The sequence below is a fragment of the Mytilus trossulus genome, chromosome 5 (genome assembly GCF_036588685.1).
Source record: "Mytilus trossulus isolate FHL-02 chromosome 5, PNRI_Mtr1.1.1.hap1, whole genome shotgun sequence".
Taxonomy (NCBI): Eukaryota; Metazoa; Mollusca; class Bivalvia; order Mytilida; family Mytilidae; genus Mytilus; species Mytilus trossulus.
In genome coordinates, this window is record NC_086377.1 from 50,010,345 (window position 1) to 50,017,798 (window position 7,454).

Below are 7,454 nucleotides of genomic sequence, written 5' to 3' on the forward strand. Positions count from 1 at the left end.
AGTCTCTATGACTTTTGGTTCTCGATATAGAATTTTCCAAAAATTATTTTAAATTTTTAAAGGGAAATAACTCCTTATAAGGCTTATTAACAAATGAATTGTTTATGTTTATAAACATTGCCGTCTGTTCTTGTACATGCTGCCATTTTCAAATTGATTCTATCTCTAATACTTTTAAAGAAGAAGCATCCGCCATCTATCCAAATTTTATATCAAGTTCCTTCTGAACAACCACAAACTGTTAAACTTAAAATAATTTTGATTATTATTATCATAATATTAATTTCTGAACTCGGGGATTTATCCTTCTTTCTTTATAAGTCGGGGAACTCTCTTTGTTATCTCTGATCTAGGCCAGGAGGTGGGGAAGTGAGAGTACGGAACATGCGTTGGGGTAGGTGGATAGAGTCTGGAACGTAGAAGTTTGGTTAGGCAAGAGAGTCAGTCTCCCCCGAAAGCACAGACAAAAAATGCCTTTTACAATTTTGTTGACCGGCCTACGGACGACCAATTCATACTCTTGACAGCTAATCACTTTGGGAAAAGATCAAGTCCAAAAATATTTATTATGAAGTCTTAAGAGGCAATTTTTCCCCCCTGTGCATGAAGGTTCCACAGGAAAAAATCAACTGGTCATTATTATTTGAACTAGCCTAGGAAGTAATTGACTCGTTCAAGTTGGCTCTGAAACTTAATTAACTTGCTTATTGACTTAACCATGTGCATGCAATATGCACTATAAACTTTTTGAATGATATTTGTTAGAGATCCTTTTCTTGGTTCCTTCGAAAACAGGTTTCTTTATCAGCAAATCATTTTATGACTAGACCCTATATTAACTATCAATATAACATATGTTTAACATGAATTACTTGTATTGTTCAATTCAAGGAAATAATATCTATTTATAGCACTCATTTACCATGAAACATAGGAATGGGTGTCATATCCACCTTTTGAATTTTAATATTTCAAAATAAACATGTGGTAACAGTAAACAAGTGCTTCTGACAACGAGGAACTTCAATATCCCCGTAACATAATTTCTTTCTCTTTGTCCTTGAACAATGATGCAACGTAATGGGCTTTGTTGCAATATTTCTAATTAGTGTCATAATACGGGGTGCAGTCAAATATTCTGAGGATCTGATCCAAAGAGAACGAAATATGGGTTTGGTTGTAGAAAAGGCATATCCAGAAATCAACGCCACTTTGCTTATTTGAATATTATACTAAAGAAATCGGATACGGGTCACGGAAATAACATTGAAATGATAGGGAATTTTGACAAAATGTGTTTTAATTTTAAATTAAGTGATAGACAGGTTGCCGGGGCAGAAAATGAATATGCACAAGAATATTAACCATCTAAACGAAACATAATGACTGTTGTTGCAAAAATACAGGTTCCTAAGCTATTTAAAAAATCGAAGCGAGAGGCTTTTAACATCGCAGTGTAAAATACAGGCTAAAATGGCTGAAACGTCAAATTAGCAAACTTCAAGTTGAAAATTGGCTTACAAGGTCATTATATAAACAGGTTGCCGGGTTGAAATTTGAAACTTGCATCTCCAAAGAATAAGCAAGTCCAAACCTTGTATGTGTAGTCGTTGAACTATTGGTTCCCACGTAAAATTAAAATCACTATTTCAGGAAGAATTAATTCACTAAAGCACGAATAATTCACTAAATTCGCGTTCATTGTTTTGATTTTGACCGCCTGACAACTTTACGGAGATATCAAAGTGATTGTAAATAAAGACTCTGACGGGAAACTCATAATATCCGTGTTGTAAAGATTTTAATGATCCCAAGCCTATCAAGCCAGTCCAGTTCAAACTACTATCACGTGGTAAAATTCTCATTTACATATTATGAATATTTATTAGCAAAACCACTACTAATTTCTGGCTATAGGGGCTTAATTAAGTAATAATTCCTTCGTGTCATGCTCTGCTCATTTTAACATGGGTAGGCATTATATTTAGAGAATATACGTATAGTGTCTTGAAATATAAAATTTATTTGTATGAGGCTTAGAAACGGGGAAAATGCGAGATTCTACCGAGTATTTTCCCGTTTCGTGCCGAATACAAATAAAAAAAATTTGATATTTCAAGACACTATGCGTATATTGTTTTTATACTGAAATCGAAAGAAAAAAAATGAAAAATGAAAAAAACATGTAACAAAAATTGTTAAAAAAAAAGTGTTTGGAATTTCCCCCTTGAGGTACCATTTTGGGGTATTTCCCTATGAGCGTAGTCCAGGTGGTAAGACATTGGCGTATTAAGGAATTAGAAAGGGAAAATGAACTTAATTAATAACATTTGATAAACATGATATATAAATAACCAATTTGAAGACATAAAAGTTTAAATTGAAAAAAAGTTGACCATTGTTACTTTACGTTGTCATGGTCGTGACGTGATGTTGTTGATGAAATACAATAAGGAGGCGGGGCTTATAGGTCAGTTGGGGTCATTGACGTATACAGCTAACGTTTAAACGTATAGCTTTAGCTGTACAGTAAACTAGCTGATTGCAGTATAATTGTCAATATTTTACACTGAGCGTAAGCCTAAGTCTAAGTTTAACCTAACAATAACCATACTCGGTGGATCACATTTTGTATACACAACAAAGTCACAATAACTGATTTCTGTAAGGTACATTTGAAGTTGTACTTGGGTGTAGTAACGGTGGTTCTGTTTCAGTTTCAGCATATTGTCCAAACAAAAGTTAGAGTCTTCGGCAGGAACTTTGTCGATAGGTGTGTCCTTATGCTTAAACGGGCACTTGACTTCAAGTGTACCTTTACCACAGCAATCGCAAGTAGTTATTCCGTCTGGACTTGCTCCAACAAATGGATGCTTGGAGTTAACATTGATTGATTGTTGGTTGCTTAACGTCCAGTGGCAAATATTTCATGCATATTCAGGACGAGAACAAGTTCACAATAAATACAATAGGTAGGTTGATACAATAGAGGCCACTTGGAATGATGGTCGGAGAAATTTGGACTGCCACCGGAAAAAGAGGGTGTATTGGATAGGGACATAAATTTTGCCTTGCAACAGGCCACCTACGGACCCCTCAGAGAGTTGTTGCAAGGGTTCTTAACGTGCAAAGAGCGTGGCACTCTCTTTACACGAGGCATCGGATTTAACGTCCCCCCTTCTGACCGGACGTGACTGCGAACTTGATACATCCCGCACAGCCAAACGGACGCCCCACTTAAGCTAGCGTTTTACTGCCGGTCGGGAGAAGACCAAGTGACCATATTTCTATACCCCAGTCACCCTTGGGGATTTGGAGTTAACAAAGAATCCTGCAAGTTTACATGCAAAGTTTACATTTGTGGTTTTCTGGTGACTGATATAGGCTACACGGGCTTCATCTTCGTGTTCAATACCCCAACGGACTGCATCTTTTCTTGATAAGTCATAGCTGTTGTAGCCACACACTCGTCTCAATAGGTTATCTGGTGCTGTTTGTTCTCTTATGCGAAGAACATCATGAGCTTTTGATGCAGTCACGCGACCTTTTCTGTGTTCAAACCATAAGGGGCTCACTGCTTGATTGTGTGTTGCTTCTTCAAGGTGATAGGCCTGAGAATCTGTGACGGTGTTCTTTTGATAAGTGTCATTAATATATTCTGAATTTGGAGCAGTATCAGGCTGATGAAGGCTAGTTAACAGTTTTGGAAATTTTTCTGTGGGTAGCGTTTTCTCTACTGGAGGTAGCATTTCTATGCCTGGTATAGTAACGGAGGTAAAAAAGACTGATTGTGGTGCTATGGCATAAAGAAGTTGAAGGTCTGATGTTGATGGTAAAGGTGATGAGCCATGAGCATGAACATTAGGGACCTCTTTCTTGCGTCTGCCTTTAATTTGATCGTAAATTTCTGTCACGGTTGCTGGAGTGACCTACAAAAATAAAACTTATTAGCATTTTTTTTTATTACTGAATGGAAATATCCCACAATCTTAATAGAGCAAATTCAAATAATAAATGTAAAAAAACAACAGAGCAATTGAACAAATTATATTTTTCATGATATTATATTCCACCTATTTTAAATTCAGTTGGTACCATGTACTTTAAAACTACAAGTAATGCATAACCTTCAAAGTATGAATGCTGAGGTCTTCAATTCAACGCTGTATATTTTTCATTTTTTTAATTAAAGCATTCCTGCAGGTCCATTTTAAGACGAAACCTGTTTCTAGCATACAAAGTTGAAACCGTGTAATCTTACATCATTTTTTATGAATGTTTTAGCATTTCCTAATTGTGGTTCAGAGTATAAGTTTAGAGACTACTTTTCAATTTGAGGTAATATGAAATGCCCAAAAAATTTGAACAATAATAATAAAGTTCCAACAAATGTAATACCTCTTTCCGAAATTTGCTATTCCACTGACAAGCTGAACTGGTAGATGATGTCTTTGTCATACCAATTTTTACACCCATTTCGACCTTAAATAAAAGTGCTCCAACATGGCTGCATACTTCACCCAAACTACAATGGAAAACAAAGTATTTACAACAATGACAAAAGACTACAAATTAATCATGTTATTTATTGATGACAAGAAGCATGAAATAGCACAATATAATCATCATTAAAAAAATATATCATTTAATCTCTGGTGGAGAGTTGTCTCATTGCCAATCATACCAGTGCCGCATCTTCTTTTTTAAATGAACATTGACAACACTTACAAGACAAACATTTATTCTCTTAAAATGAATTGTTCCAAAAAAAGTTTCACTGTGTTTGACGTGCTGGAAATTATAAAAAAGTTTGGCATTAAATTCTGACACATATTATGGCAATATTCTTTACGACTAAATTTTTTTTTTATATTTACTTCAGAAACTTTTTATACATTAAGTATGCAATACATTGACACCTACCCTGCCATGCAGGCACAGTGGGCACAATAGACAGTTCCAGTGTCTGATGCGACAATACAACACGGACGTGACCACTCACAACATATCTACAATGATAAAAACATTAAATAATTAAAAAAAAATTACCAAAAAAACCCACCTCATACAAAGTACATATTAATAAGGATCAAATAAATTTTATTGTTAATTAATGTTACATGTGAAACTCTTCATTAAAACTTAAGTTTTATAAAACGGTTCTGATAGGAAAGGTCAATATGGTCAACGCAACTATCTTTAAATATTGAATTTATGTCATAAAATATCATTTTTCATTTAAAAATGATAATATACATTCATGGCATACAGGTCCATAGAAATGTGTATTACTCTCATACTATTTTGAATGTTTTTTTAATAATTTTTCAATCAATATTTCATTTTAATTTCCTTTCTGTTACTTTATATTAGGAGGAGCACTCTTAAGGCTTTATTAAATATTTACTACAACACTGATAACAAGTACTATAACTCAGGTAAATTTCCATTGATAGTTGGGTATGTCCATATAAGGATACCACGTGGTGTAAACAACGCGTCACCTGTAAATATTTGTGTATTGCAGTACAGGTGGGGAAATTTAGACTTTTCCGCGATAATAAAAGCAAACTAAAGGTTGAAATACGGCAAAAAATAATTGTTAAGTACTTACTTGTATGCCTCTAATGATTTGTATGCCTTCATGGACTCTTTCGTGAAGATTGATGGAGTGTCTATCAGATACAGGTAGATGTCCCCAAATGTTAGATCTGGCCATGTGTTGGGGTCAGTGCTCCATTTCTCAGTTAAAACATATGGATCAGGTAAACTTTTGGTACCGGCATCATAAAACAACTTTGTGGAATATCTGTTCTTAGGGTCATTTGGAAGGGAATGGTAATAAGTGGATAATTTGGACTTTCCATCGTTATCACTTGTAATTTTGTCATCCATTTTTCTTTTGCCATCCAAAAATTTTCCGCGACGTCACATCCGGAAAATCCGAACATCGCTATTGTAGCAATTATCGCGACTCGGAACCCATAGATTCTAAGATATTAATCTGAAGAAAATTTTAAAAAGAAAAGTTTTACACTGTCCTGTCTAGGACAACAACCATTTGATTTTCGGGGGGGGGGGGGGGGGGTATGGATAAATCCATGTGTTGTTTCTTAAACTGTATTTTACCTCAATCGAAATAAGTTAACTTGGTATTATGAGGGTTTGGATGGGGTTAAATGATTAAAGAATAATGCCCTTAAAAAATGAAGATTAGAGAATAATGAGCCAAAAAATAGAAGATTAGAGAATAAAAGGGTTAATTTTTGGAAAATTAGAGAAAAAAGAGGTTATTTTTTTAAAGATTAGAGAAAAATGGGGTGAAAATTAAATGTTTACAGAATAACAGACCCCCCATCCATACCCTCTATTATTACAACTGGGCATGACAAGTAAGGATCAATGTCAAAGAAAGCTTCAATGGATCATCACTTGTGAACACCTGCACATTTTAAAATAAAATATAACATAAATAAAATATTTCTTTTAACTACACAACACAAAATATTAGAATACAATATGATAGCAAATTTAAAGCCAAAAAATTTGTAAAAGGTAAAAAAAAGTATATCAACCATGGACTTGTGGTGTTCACCTCATCATCTGATACATCAGACTGAGGATCATCACTTGTGAACAACTGCACATTTTTAAATAAAATATAACATAAATAAAATATTTCTTTAATGTACACACCACAAAATATTAGAATACAATATGATAGCAAATTTAAAGCTAAACAATTTGTAAAAGGTAAAAAAAAGTATATCTTCATAAGTAACCATTATATGGTATAGGAAATTGAAATCGTGATTTTGTCGTCATGTGTTTCACCAGATTATTGTATTTCATTAAAGGGATCAGGAGTTAAATGGTAGTCCCTGCGAAAAATGTATGTTAAATAACAAAAATATTACATAGTGACTGAATTGCTACTATACAGATCACATCAAAAATATTTTATGATAAAAAGTTATGTGTTTGCGGGTTGAAATGAAAGCAGTAGAAATGTATGAAATATGGGTTCAAGATATCTTGTTCACGATCAAATTCTACTGCAGGCAATAAACAATTTATATAATTCAAAAGACAAAATATGTCTGAAACGATTTTGAAATGATATAATCATGCTCGTCAGCGTATCTCCTTATCAGGACATTCGTTTTGATAGACAGATCACATCAAAAATATTTTATGATAAAAAGTTATGTGTTTGCGGGTAGAAATGAAAGCAGTAGAAATGTATGAAATATGGGTTCAAGATATCTTGTTCACGATCAAATTCTACTGCAGGCAATAAACAATTTATATAATGCAAATGGATTTGTTAATGGATAAATCCATGCGTTGTTCCTTAAACTGTATTTTACCTCAATCGGAATAAGTTAACTTGTTATTATTACAACTGGCCTTTGGGCATGACAAGTAAGGATCAATGTCAAAGAAATCTTCAA

At 33.9% G+C, this 7,454-nt stretch overlaps 1 pseudogene; it reads right to left on the reverse strand.

Moving 5' to 3' along the window:
- Positions 1–3,287: 3,287 nt before the first annotated feature.
- LOC134718042 (uncharacterized) lies at positions 3,288–5,914 on the reverse strand (annotated as a pseudogene).
- Between the last annotated feature and the right edge of the window lie 1,540 nt (positions 5,915–7,454).